At 65.8% G+C, this 13,318-nt stretch overlaps 1 protein-coding gene across 8 annotated transcripts in view; it reads left to right on the plus strand.

Annotated features, from left to right (window-relative positions):
- dmd (dystrophin) overlaps positions 1 to 13,318 on the plus strand; it is a 2,562,635-nt gene that overhangs the window by 2,147,924 nt on the left and 401,393 nt on the right. The gene's annotated exons all lie outside the window — the stretch shown is intronic.

The raw sequence follows: 13,318 nt of genomic DNA on the forward strand, positions 1-13,318 counted from the left end.
CGTGTCCTGGTGAAACTGACCGCCCCGTGTCCTGGTGAAACTGACCGCCCCGTGTCCTGGTGAAACTGACCGCCCCGTGTCCTGGTGAAACTGACCGCCCCGTGTCCTGGTGAAACTGACCGCCCCGTGTCCTGCTGACACTGACCGCCCCGTGTCCTGCTGACACTGACCGCCCCGTGTCCTGCTGACACTGACCGCCCCGTGTCCTGCTGACACTGACCGCTCCGTTTCCTGGTGACACTGACCGCCCCGTGTCCAGTGACACTGACCGCCCCGTGTCCAGTGACACTGACCGCCCGGTGTCCTGGTGACACTGACAGCCAATGTCCAGTGACTCTGACCGCCCTGTGTCCTGGTGACACTGACCGCCCGTGTCCTGGTGACACCGACCGCCCCGTGTCCTGGTGACGCTGACCGCCCCGTGTCCTGGTGACACTGACCGCCCCGTGTCCTGGTGACACTGACCGTCCCGTGTCCTGGTGACACTGACCGCCCCGTGTCCTGGTGACACTGACCACCCCGTGTCCTGGTGACACTGACCACCCCGTGTCCTGGTGACACTGACCACCCCGTGTGCTGGTGACTCTGACCGCCCCGTGTCCTGGTGACACCGACTGCCCCGTGTCCTGGTGACACTGAGCACCCCGTGTCCTGGTGACACTGACCACCCCATGTCCTGGTGACACTGACCACGCCGTGTCCTGGTAACACTGACCGCCCCGTGTCCTGTTGACACTGACCGCCCTGTGTCCTGGTGACACAGACCATCCCGTTTCCTGGTCACTCTGACCACCCCGTGTCCTGGTGACACTGACCGCCCCGTGTCCAGTGACACTGACCGCCCCATGTCCTGGTGACGCTGACCGCCCCGTGTCCTGGTGACACTGACCGTCCCGTGTCCTGGTGACACTGACCGCCCCGTGTCCAGTGACACTGACCGCCCAGTGATCAGAGACACTGATTGCCCCGTGTCCTGGTGACTCTGACCGCCCCATGTCCAGTGACACTGACCGCCCTGTGTCCTGGTGACAGTTACCGCCCCGTGTCCTGGTGATACTGACCGACCTGCGTCCAGTGACATTAACCGCCCCATGTCCTGGTGACGCTGACCGCCCCGTGTCCTGGTGAAACTGACCGCCCCGTGTCCTGGTGAAACTGACCGCCCCATGTCCTGGTGAAACTGACCGCCCCGTGTCCAGTGACACTGACCGCACCGTGTCCAGTGACACTGACCGCCCCGCGTCCAGTGACACTGATTGCCCCGCGTCCTGGTGACACTGACCACTCAGTTTCCTGGGGACACTGACCGCCCCGTGTCCAGTGACACTGACCGCCCCGTGTCCAGTGACACTGACTGCCCGGTGTCCTGGTGACACTGACAGCCAATGTCCAGTGACTCTGACCGCCCTGTGTCCTGGTGACACTGACCGCTCGTGTCCTGGTGACACCGACCGCCCCATGTCCTGGTGACACTGCCAGCCCCGTGTCCGTTGAAACTGACCGCCCCATGTCCGGTGACACTGACCGCCCCGTGTCCTGGTGACACTGACCGCCCCGTGTCCTGGGGACACTGACCGCCCCGTGTCCTGGTGACACTGACCCCCCCTGTGTCCGGTAACACTGCCCCCCCCCCCCCCGTGTCCGGTGACCCTGACCATCCCGTGTCCGGTGACACTGACTGCCCCGTGTCCAGTGACACTGACCGCCCGGTGTCCAGAGACACTGACTGCCCGGTGAAAATGACTGCCTGGTGTCCTGGGGACCCTGAGCGCCCCGTGTCCAGTGACGCTGACCATCCCGTGTCTGCTGACACTGACCGCCCCATGTCCTGATGATTCTGACCGCACCGTGTCCTGTTAACACTGGCCGCCCCGTGTCCTGGTGACACTGACCATCCCGTTTCGTGGTCACTCTGACCACCCCGTGTCCTGGTGACACTGACCGCCCCGTGTCCAGTGACACTGACCGCCCCATGTCCTGGTGACGCTGACCGCCCCGTGTCCTGGTGAATCTGACCGCCCCGTGTCCTGGTGAATCTGACCGCCCCGTGTCCTGGTGACACTGGCCGCCCCGTGTTCAATGACACTGACCGCCCCGTGTCCAGTGACACTCACCGCCCCGTGTCCTGCTGACTCTGACCGCCCCATGTCCAGTGACACTGACTGCCCCATGTCCTGGTGACGCTGACCGCCCCATGTCCTGGTGACGCTGACCACCCCCTGTCCTAGTGGCACTGATCCCCCCATGTCCAGTGATCCTGACCGTCCCGTGTCCGGTGACAGTGACCGCCACGTGTCCAGACACACTGACCGCCCGGTGACAGTGACCGCCCGGTGTCCTGGTGACACTGACCGCCCCATGTCCTGGTGACACTGACCGCCCCGTGTCCAGTGACCCTGACCGCCCCGTGTCCAGTGACCCTGACCACGCCGTGTCCTGGTGACACTGACCGCCCCGTGTCCTGGTGACACTGACCGCCCCGTGTCCTGGTGACTCTGACCGCCCCGTCTCCTGGTGACACTGACCGCCCCGTGTCCTGGTGACACTGACCGCCCCGTGTCCTGGTGACACTGACCGCCCCGTGTCCTGGTGACACTGACCGCCCCGTGTCCTGGGGACACTGACCACCCCGTGTCCTGGTGACACTGACCGCCCCGTGACCGGTGACACTGACCGCCCCGTGTCCTGGTGAAACTGACCCCCCCCCCCCCGTCTCCAGTGACACTGACCGCCCCGTGTCCTGGTGACACTGACCGCTCCGTGTCCTGGTGACTCTGACTGCCCTCGTGTCCGGTGACCCTGACCATCCCGTGTCCGGTGACACTGAACGCCCCATGTCCAGTGACACTGAGCACCCGGTGTCCAGAGACACTGACTGCCCGGTGAAAATGACTGCCCGGTGTCCTTGTGAACCTGACCGCCCCGTGTCCAGTGACGCTGACCGCACCGTGGCCTGGTGACACTGACCGCTCCGTTTCCCGGTGACTCTGACCACCCCGTGTCCTGGTGACACTGACAGCCCTGTGTCCAGTGACAACGACTGCCCCGTGTCCTGGTGACACCGACCGCCCCGTGTTCTGGTGACACCGACCGCCCCGTGTCCTGGTGACACCGCCCACCCCGTGTCCGGTGACGCTGACCGCCCCGTGTCCGGTGACACTGACCGCCCCGTGTCCTGGGGACACTTACCACCCCTTGTCCTGGGGACACTGACCGTCCCGTGTCCGGTGACACTGACCGACCCGTGTCCAGTGACACTGACTGCCCCATGTCCTGGTGATGCTGACCGCCCCGTGTCCTGGTGACGCTGACCGCCCCGTGTCCTGGTGACGCTGACCGCCCCGTGTCCTGGTGACGCTGACCGCCCCGTGTCCTGGTGACGCTGACCGCCCCGTGTCCTGGTGACGCTGAGCGCCCCTTGCCCTGGTGACGCTGACCGCCCCCGTGTCCTGGTGACACTGACCGCCCCGTGTCCTGGGGACACTTACCGCCCCTTGTCCTGGGGACACTGACCGTCCCGTGTCCGGTGACACTGACCGACCCGTGTCCGGTGACACTGACCGACCCGTGTCCAGTGACACTGACCGCCCCATGTCCTGGTGATGCTGACCGCCCCGTGTCCTGGTGACGCTGACCGCCCCGTGTCCTGGTGACGCTGACCGCCCCGTGTCCTGGTGACGCTGAGCGCCCCTTGTCCTGGTGACGCTGACCGCCCCCGTGTCCTGGTGACACTGACCGCCCCGTGTCCTGGTGACACTGACGGCCCCGTGTCCTGATGACACTGACCGCCCCGTGTCCTGGTGACACTGACCGCCCCGTGTCCTGGTGACACTGACGGCCCCGTGTCCTGATGACACTGACCGCCCCGTGTCCTGGTGACACTGACCGCCCCGTGTCCTGTGGTCAATGACTGCCGCTTGTCCTGGGGACACTGACCACACCCTTGTCCAGTGAGCCTGACCGTCCCGTGTCCGGTGACACTGACCGCCCCGTGTCCAGTGACACTGACCGCCCGGTGATCAGAGACACTGACTGCCCCGTGTCCTGGTGACTCTGACCGCCCCATGTCCAGTGACACTGTCCGCCCTGTGTCTTGGTCACAGTGACCGCCCAATGTCCTGGTGACGCTGACCGCCCCGTGTTCTGTTGACGCTGAACGCCCCGTGTCCTGGTGACTCTGACCGCCCCGTGTCCTGGTGACACTGACCCCCCGTGTCCAGTGACCCTGACCGCCCCGTGTCCGGTGACACTGACCGCCCCGTGTCCTGGTGAAACTGACCGCCCCGTGTCCTGGTGAAACTGACCGCCCCGTGTCCTGGTGAAACTGACCGCCCCGTGTCCAGTGACACTGACCGCCCCGTGTCCAGTGACACTGACCGCCCCGTGTCCAGTGACACTGACCGCCCCGTGTCCAGTGACACTGACCGCCCCGTGTCCAGTGACACTGACCGCCCCGTGTCCAGTGACACTGACCGCCCCGTGTCCAGTGACACTGACCGCCCCGTGTCCAGTGACACTGACCGCCCCGTGTCCAGTGACACTGACCGCCCCGTGTCCAGTGACACTGACCGCCCCGTGTCCAGTGACACTGACCGCCCCGTGTCCTGGTGAAACTGACCGCCCCGTGTCCTGGTGAAACTGACCGCCCCGTGTCCTGGTGAAACTGACCGCCCCGTGTCCTGGTGAAACTGACCGCCCCGTGTCCTGGTGAAACTGACCGCCCCGTGTCCTGGTGAAACTGACCGCCCCGTGTCCTGCTGACACTGACCGCCCCGTGTCCTGCTGACACTGACCGCCCCGTGTCCTGCTGACACTGACCGCCCCGTGTCCTGCTGACACTGACCGCCCCGTTTCCTGGTGACACTGACCGCCCCGTGTCCAGTGACACTGACCGCCCCGTGTCCAGTGACACTGACCGCCCGGTGTCCTGGTGACACTGACAGCCACTGTCCAGTGACTCTGACCGCCCTGTGTCCTGGTGACACTGACCGCCCGTGTCCTGGTGACACCGACCGCCCCGTGTCCTGGTGACGCTGACTGCCCCGTGTCCTGGTGACACCGACTGCCCCGTGTCCTGGTGACACTGAGCACCCCGTGTCCTGGTGACACTGACCACCCCATGTCCTGGTGACACTGACCACCCCGTGTCCTGGTAACACTGACCGCCCCGTGTCCTGTTGACACTGACCGCCCTGTGTCCTGGTGACACAGACCATCCCGTTTCCTGGTCACTCTGACCACCCCGTGTCCTGGTGACACTGACCGCCCCGTGTCCAGTGACACTGACCGCCCCATGTCCTGGTGACGCTGACCGCCCCGTGTCCTGGTGACACTGACCGTCCCGTGTCCTGGTGACACTGACCGCCCCGTGTCCAGTGACACTGACCGCCCCATGTCCTGGTGACGCTGACCGCCCCGTGTCCTGGTGACACTGACCGCCCCGTGTCCTGGTGACACTGACCACCCCGTGTCCTGGTGACACTGACCACCCCATGTCCTGGTGACACTGACCACCCCGTGTCCTGGTGACTCTGACCGCCCCGTGTCCTGGTGACACCGACTGCCCCGTGTCCTGGTGACACTGACCGCCCCGTGTCCTGGTGACACTGCCCGCCCCGTGTCCTGGTGACACCGACTGCCCCGTGTCCTGGTGACACTGACCGCCCCGTGTCCTGGTGACTCTGACCGCCCCGTGTCCTGGTGACTCTGACCGCCCCGTGTCCTGGTGACTCTGACCGCCCCGTGTCCTGGTGACACCGACTGCCCCGTGTCCTGGTGACACTGACCGCCCCGTGTCCAGGTGACAACGACCGCCCCGTGTCCTGGTGACTCTGACCACCCCGTGTCCTGGTGACTCTGACCGCCCCATGTCCTGGTGACTCCGACCGCCCCATGTCCTGGTGACACCGACCGCCCCGTGTCCTGGTGACACCGACCGCCCCGTGTCCTGGTGACACCGACCGCCCCGTGTCCTGGTGACACTGCCCGCCCCGTGTCCGGTGACACTGACCGCCCCGTGTCCGGTGACACTGACCGCCCTGTGTCCTGGGGACACTGACCGCCCCGTGTCCTGGGGACACAGACCGCCCCGTCTCCTGCTGACACTGACCGCCCCGTGTCCAGTGACACTGACTGCCCCGTTTCCAGTGACACTGACCGCCCCGTGTGCAGTGACACTGACCGCCCCGTGTCCTGGTAACACTGACCACTCCGTGTCCAGTGACACTGACCGCCCGGTGTCCAGTGACACTGACCGCCCGGTGTCCTGGTGACACTGACCGCCCATGTCCAGTGACTCTGACCGCCCTGAGTCCTGGTGACACTGACCGCCCGTGTCCTGGTGACACCGACCGCCCCGTGTCCTGGTGACACCGCCCGCCCCGTGTCCGGTGACACTGACCGCCCCGTGTCCGGTGACACTGACCGCCCCGTGTCCTGGTGACAGTTACCGCCCCATGTCCTGGTGACACTGACCACCCTGAGTCCAGTGACACTGACCGCCCCGTGTCCTGGTGACTCTGACCGCCCCGTGTCCTGGTGACACCGACTGCCCCGTGTCCTGGTGACACTGACCTCCCCGTGTCCTGTTGACACTGACCACCCCCGTGTCCTGGTGACTCTGACCACCCCATGTCCTGGTGACACTGACCGCCCCGTGTCCTGGTGAAACTGACCGCACCGTGTCCTGGTGAAACTGACCGCCCCGTGTCCTGGTGAAACTGACCGCCCCGTGTCCAGTGACACAGACCGCCCCGTGTCCAGTGACACAGACCGCCCCGTGTCCAGTGACACAGACCGCCCCGTGTCCAGTGACACTGACCGCCCCGTGTCCAGTGACACTGACCGCCCCGTGTCCAGTGACACTGACCGCCCCGTGTCCAGTGACACTGACCGCCCCGTGTCCAGTGACACTGACCGCCCCGTGTCCAGTGACACTGACCGCCCGGTGTCCTGGTGACACCGACCGCCCGTGTCCTGGTGACACCGACCGCCCCGTGTCCTGGTGACACCGCCCGCCCCGTGTCCGTTGATACTGACCGCCCCGTGACGGTGACACTGACCGCCCCGTGTCCGGTGACACTGACCGCCCCGTGTCCGTTGATACTGACCGCCCCGTGTCCGGTGACACTGACCGCCCCGTGTCCTGGGGACAATGACTGCCCCGTGTCCTGGGGAAACTGACCGCCCCGTGTCGTGGTGACACTGACCCCCCCTGTGTCCGGTAACACTGACCCCCCCCCCGCCCCCCCCGTGTCCGGTGACCCTGACCATCCCGTGTCCGGTGACACTGACCGCCCCGTGTCCAGAGACACTGACTGCCCGGTGAAAATGACTGCCCGGTGTCCTGGTGACCCTGAGCGCCCCGTGTCCAGTGACGCTGACCGCCCCGTCTCTGCTGACACTGACCGCCCCGTGTCCTGATGATTCTGACCGCACCGTGTCCTGGTAACACTGACCGCCCCGTGTCCTGTTGACACTGACCGCCCTGTGTCCTGGTGACACAGACCATCCCGTTTCCTGGTCACTCTGACCACCCCGTGTCCTGGTGACACTGACCGCCCCGTGTCCAGTGACACTGACCGCCCCGTGTCCTGGTGACACTGACCGCCCCGTGTTCAATGACACTGACCGCCCCGTGTCCTAGTGACACAGACCGCCCCGTGTCCTGGTGAATCTGACCGCCCCGTGTCCTGGTGACACTGACTGCCCCGTGTCCTGGTGACACTGACCACCCCGTGTCCTGGTGACACTGACCACCCCATGTCCTGGTGAAACTGACCACCCCGTGTCCTGGTGACACTGACCACCCCGTGTCCTGGTGACACTGACCACCCCTTGTCCTGGGGACACTGACCACCCCATGTCCTGGTGACACTGACCGCCCCGTGTCCTGGTGACAATGACCACCCCGTGTCCTGGTGACACTGACCACCCCTTGTCCTGGGGACACTGACCGCCCCGTTTCCTGGTGACACCGACCGCCCCGTGTCCTGGTGACACTGACCGCCCCGTGTCCTGGTGACACTGCCCGCCCCGTGTCCGGTGACACTGACCGCCCCGTGTCCGCTGACACTGACCGCCCCGTGTCCGGTGACACTGAGTGCCCCGTTTCCAGTGACACTGACCGCCCCGTGTCCAGTGACACTGACGTCCCCGTGTCCTGTGGTCAATCACCGCCCCTTGTCCTGGTGACACTGACCGCCCGTGTCCTGGTGACACCGACCGCCCCATGTCCTGGTGACACTGCCCGCCCCGTGTCCGTTGAAACTGACCGCCCCGTGTCCGGTGACACTGACCGCCCCGTGTCCTGGTGACACTGACCGCCCCGTGTCCTGGTGACACTGACCACCCCTTGTCCTGGGGACACTGACCACCCCATGTCCTGGTGACACTGACCGCCCCGTGTCCTGGTGACACTGACCACCCCGTGTCCTGGTGACACTGACCACCCCTTGTCCTGGGGACACTGACCGCCCCGTTTCCTGGTGACACCGACCGCCCCGTGTCCTGGTGACACTGACCGCCCCGTGTCCTGGTGACACTGCCCGCCCCGTGTCCGGTGACACTGACCGCCCCGTGTCCGCTGACACTGACCGCCCCGTGTCCGGTGACACTGACTGCCCCGTTTCCAGTGACACTGACCGCCCCGTGTCCAGTGACACTGACCGCCCGGTGTCCAGTGACACTGACCGCCCGGTGTCCAGTGACACTGACCGCCCGGTGTCCAGTGACACTGACCGCCCGGTGTCCAGTGACACTGACCGCCCTGAGTCCTGGTGACACTGACCGCCCGTGTCCTGGTGACACCGACCGCCCCATGTCCTGGTGACACTGCCCGCCCCGTGTCCGTTGAAACTGACCGCCCCGTGTCCGGTGACACTGACCGCCCCGTGTCCTGGTGACACTGACCGCCCCGTGTCCTGGTGACAATGACCGCCCCGTGTCCTGTGGAAACTGACTGCCCCGTGTCGTGGTGACACTAGCCCCCACTGTGTCCGGTAACACTGACCCCCCCCGTGTCCGGTGACCCTGAGCATCCCGTGTCCGGTGACATTGACCGCCCCGTGTCCAGTGACACTGACCGCCCGGTGTCCAGAGACACTGACTGCCCAGTGAAAATGACTGCCCGGTGTCCTGGTGACCCTGAGAGCCCCGTGTCCAGTGATGCTGACCGCCCCGTGTCTGCTGACACTGACCGCCCCGTGTCCTGATGACTCTGACCGCACCGTGTCCTGGTAACACTGACCGCCCCGTGTCCTGTTGACACTGACCGCCCCGTGTCCTGGTGAATCTGACCGCCCCGTGTCCTGGTGACACTGACCGCCCCGTGTCCTGGTGACACTGACCGCCCCGTGTCCTGGTGACACTGACGTCCCCGTGTCCTGTGGTCAATCACCGCCCCTTGTCCTGGGGACACTGACCGCCCTGTGTCCAGTGACACTGACCGCCCCGTGTCCTGGTGACACTGACTGCTCCGTTTCCTGGTGACTCTGACCACCCCGTGTCCTGGTGACACTGACCGCCCCGTGTCCTGGTGACTCTGACCGCCCCGTGTCCTGGTGACTCTGACCGCCCCGTGTCCTGGTGACACCGACCGCCCCGTGTCCTGGTGACACCGACCGCCCCGTGTCCTGGTGACACCGACCGCCCCGTGTCCTGGTGACACCGCCCGCCCCATGTCCGGTGACGCTGACCGCCACGTGTCCTGGGGACACTTACCACCACGTGTCCTGGGGACACTGACCGTCCCGTCTCCGGTGACACTGACCGACCCGTGTCTAGTGACACTGACCGCCCCGTGTCCTGGTGACGCTGAGCGCCCCTTGTCCTGGTGACGCTGACCGCCCCTGTGTCCTGGTGACACTGACCGCCCCGTGTCCTGGTGACACTGACCGCCCCGTGTCCTGGTGACACTGACCGCCCCGTGTCCTGGTGACACTGACCGCCCCGTGTCCTGGTGACACTGACCGCCCCGTGTCCTGGTGACACAGACCGCCCCGTCTCCTGCTGACACTGACCGCCCCGTGTCCAGTGACACTGACTGCCCCGTTTCCAGTGACACTGACCGCCCCGTGTGCAGTGACACTGACCGCCCCGTGTCCTGGTAACACTGACCACTCCGTGTCCAGTGACACTGACCACCCGGTGTCCAGTGACACTGACCGCCCGGTGTCCTGGTGACACTGACCGCCCATGTCCAGTGACTCTGACCGCCCTGAGTCCTGGTGACACTGACCGCCCGTGTCCTGGTGACACCGACCGCCCCGTGTCCTGGTGACACCGCCCGCCCCGTGTCCGGTGACACTGACCGCCCCGTGTCCGGTGACACTGACCGCCCCGTGTCCTGGTGACAGTTACCGCCCCATGTCCTGGTGACACTGACCGCCCTGAGTCCAGTGACACTAACCGCCCCGTGTCCTGGTGACTCTGACCGCCCCGTGTCCTGGTGACACCGACTGCCCCGTGTCCTGGTGACACTGACCTCCCCGTGTCCTGTTGACACTGACCACCCCCGTGTCCTGGTGACTCTGACCACCCCATGTCCTGGTGACACTGACCGCCCCGTGTCCTGGTGAAACTGACCGCACCGTGTCCTGGTGAAACTGACCGCCCCGTGTCCTGGTGAAACTGACCGCCCCGTGTCCAGTGACACAGACCGCCCCGTGTCCAGTGACACAGACCGCCCCGTGTCCAGTGACACAGACCGCCCCGTGTCCAGTGACACAGACCGCCCCGTGTCCAGTGACACTGACCGCCCCGTGTCCAGTGACACTGACCGCCCCGTGTCCAGTGACACTGACCACCCCGTGTCCAGTGACACTGACCGCCCGGTGTCCTGGTGACACTGACAGCCAATGTCCAGTGACTCTGACCGCCCTGTGTCCTGGTGACACCGACCGCCCGTGTCCTGGTGACACCGACCGCCCCATGTCCTGGTGACACCGCCCGCCCCGTGTCCGTTGATACTGACCGCCCCGTGACGGTGACACTGACCGCCCCGTGTCCGGTGACACTGACCGCCCCGTGTCCGTTGATACTGACCGCCCCGTGTCCGGTGACACTGACCGCCCCGTGTCCTGGGGACAATGACTGCCCCGTGTCCTGGGGAAACTGACCGCCCCGTGTCGTGGTGACACTGACCCCCCCTGTGTCCGGTAACACTGACCCCCCCCCGCCCCCCCCGTGTCCGGTGACCCTGACCATCCCGTGTCCGGTGACACTGACCGCCCCGTGTCCAGAGACACTGACTGCCCGGTGAAAATGACTGCCCGGTGTCCTGGTGACCCTGAGCGCCCCGTGTCCAGTGACGCTGACCGCCCCGTCTCTGCTGACACTGACCACCCCGTGTCCTGATGATTCTGACCGCACCGTGTCCTGGTAACACTGACCGCCCCGTGTCCTGTTGACACTGACCGCCCTGTGTCCTGGTGACACAGACCATCCCGTTTCCTGGTCACTCTGACCAACCCGTGTCCTGGTGACACTGACCGCCCCGTGTCCAGTGACACTGACCGCCCCGTGTCCTGGTGACACTGACCGCCCCGTGTTCAATGACACTGACCGCCCCGTGTCCTAGTGACACAGACCGCCCCGTGTCCTGGTGAATCTGACCGCCCCGTGTCCTGGTGACACTGACTGCCCCGTGTCCTGGTGACACTGACCACCCCGTGTCCTGGTGACACTGACCACCCCATGTCCTGGTGAAACTGACCACCCCGTGTCCTGGTAACACTGACCACCCCGTGTCCTGGTGACACTGACCACCCCTTGTCCTGGGGACACTGACCACCCCATGTCCTGGTGACACTGACCGCCCCGTGTCCTGGTGACAATGACCACCCCGTGTCCTGGTGACACTGACCACCCCTTGTCCTGGGGACACTGACCGCCCCGTTTCCTGGTGACACCGACCGCCCCGTGTCCTGGTGACACTGACCGCCCCGTGTCCTGGTGACACTGCCCGCCCCGTGTCCGGTGACACTGACCGCCCCGTGTCCGCTGACACTGACCGCCCCGTGTCCGGTGACACTGAGTGCCCCGTTTCCAGTGACACTGACCGCCCCGTGTCCAGTGACACTGACGTCCCCGTGTCCTGTGGTCAATCACCGCCCCTTGTCCTGGTGACACTGACCGCCCGTGTCCTGGTGACACCGACCGCCCCATGTCCTGGTGACACTGCCCGCCCCGTGTCCGTTGAAACTGACCGCCCCGTGTCCGGTGACACTGACCGCCCCGTGTCCTGGTGACACTGACCGCCCCGTGTCCTGGTGACACTGACCACCCCTTGTCCTGGGGACACTGACCACCCCATGTCCTGGTGACACTGACCGCCCCGTGTCCTGGTGACACTGACCACCCCGTGTCCTGGTGACACTGACCACCCCTTGTCCTGGGGACACTGACCGCCCCGTTTCCTGGTGACACTGACCGCCCCGTGTCCTGGTGACACTGACCGCCCCGTGTCCTGGTGACACTGCCCGCCCCGTGTCCGGTGACACTGACCGCCCCGTGTCCGCTGACACTGACCGCCCCGTGTCCGGTGACACTGACTGCCCCGTTTCCAGTGACACTGACCGCCCCGTGTCCAGTGACACTGACCGCCCGGTGTCCAGTGACACTGACCGCCCGGTGTCCAGTGACACTGACCGCCCTGAGTCCTGGTGACACTGACCGCCCGTGTCCTGGTGACACCGACCGCCCCATGTCCTGGTGACACTGCCCGCCCCGTGTCCGTTGAAACTGACCGCCCCGTGTCCGGTGACACTGACCGCCCCGTGTCCTGGTGACACTGACCGCCCCGTGTCCTGGTGACAATGACCGCCCCGTGTCCTGTGGAAACTGACTGCCCCGTGTCGTGGTGACACTAGCCCCCCCTGTGTCCGGTAACACTGACCCCCCCCGTGTCCGGTGACCCTGAGCATCCCGTGTCCGGTGACATTGACCGCCCCGTGTCCAGTGACACTGACCGCCCGGTGTCCAGAGACACTGACTGCCCAGTGAAAATGACTGCCCGGTGTCCTGGTGACCCTGAGAGCCCCGTGTCCAGTGATGCTGACCGCCCCGTGTCTGCTGACACTGACCGCCCCGTGTCCTGATGACTCTGACCACACCGTGTCCTGGTAACACTGACCGCCCGTGTCCTGTTGACACTGACCGCCCCGTGTCCTGGTGAATCTGACCGCCCCGTGTCCTGGTGACACTGACCGCCCCGTGTCCTGGTGACACTGACCGCCCCGTGTCCTGGTGACACTGACCGCCCCGTGTCCTGGTGACACTGACGTCCCCGTGTCCTGTGGTCAATCACCGCCCCTTGTCC

Source organism: Somniosus microcephalus, chromosome 14, assembly GCF_052327205.1.
Source record: "Somniosus microcephalus isolate GS21.2 chromosome 14, FLI_Smic_1.0, whole genome shotgun sequence".
Taxonomy (NCBI): domain Eukaryota; kingdom Metazoa; phylum Chordata; class Chondrichthyes; order Squaliformes; family Somniosidae; genus Somniosus; species Somniosus microcephalus.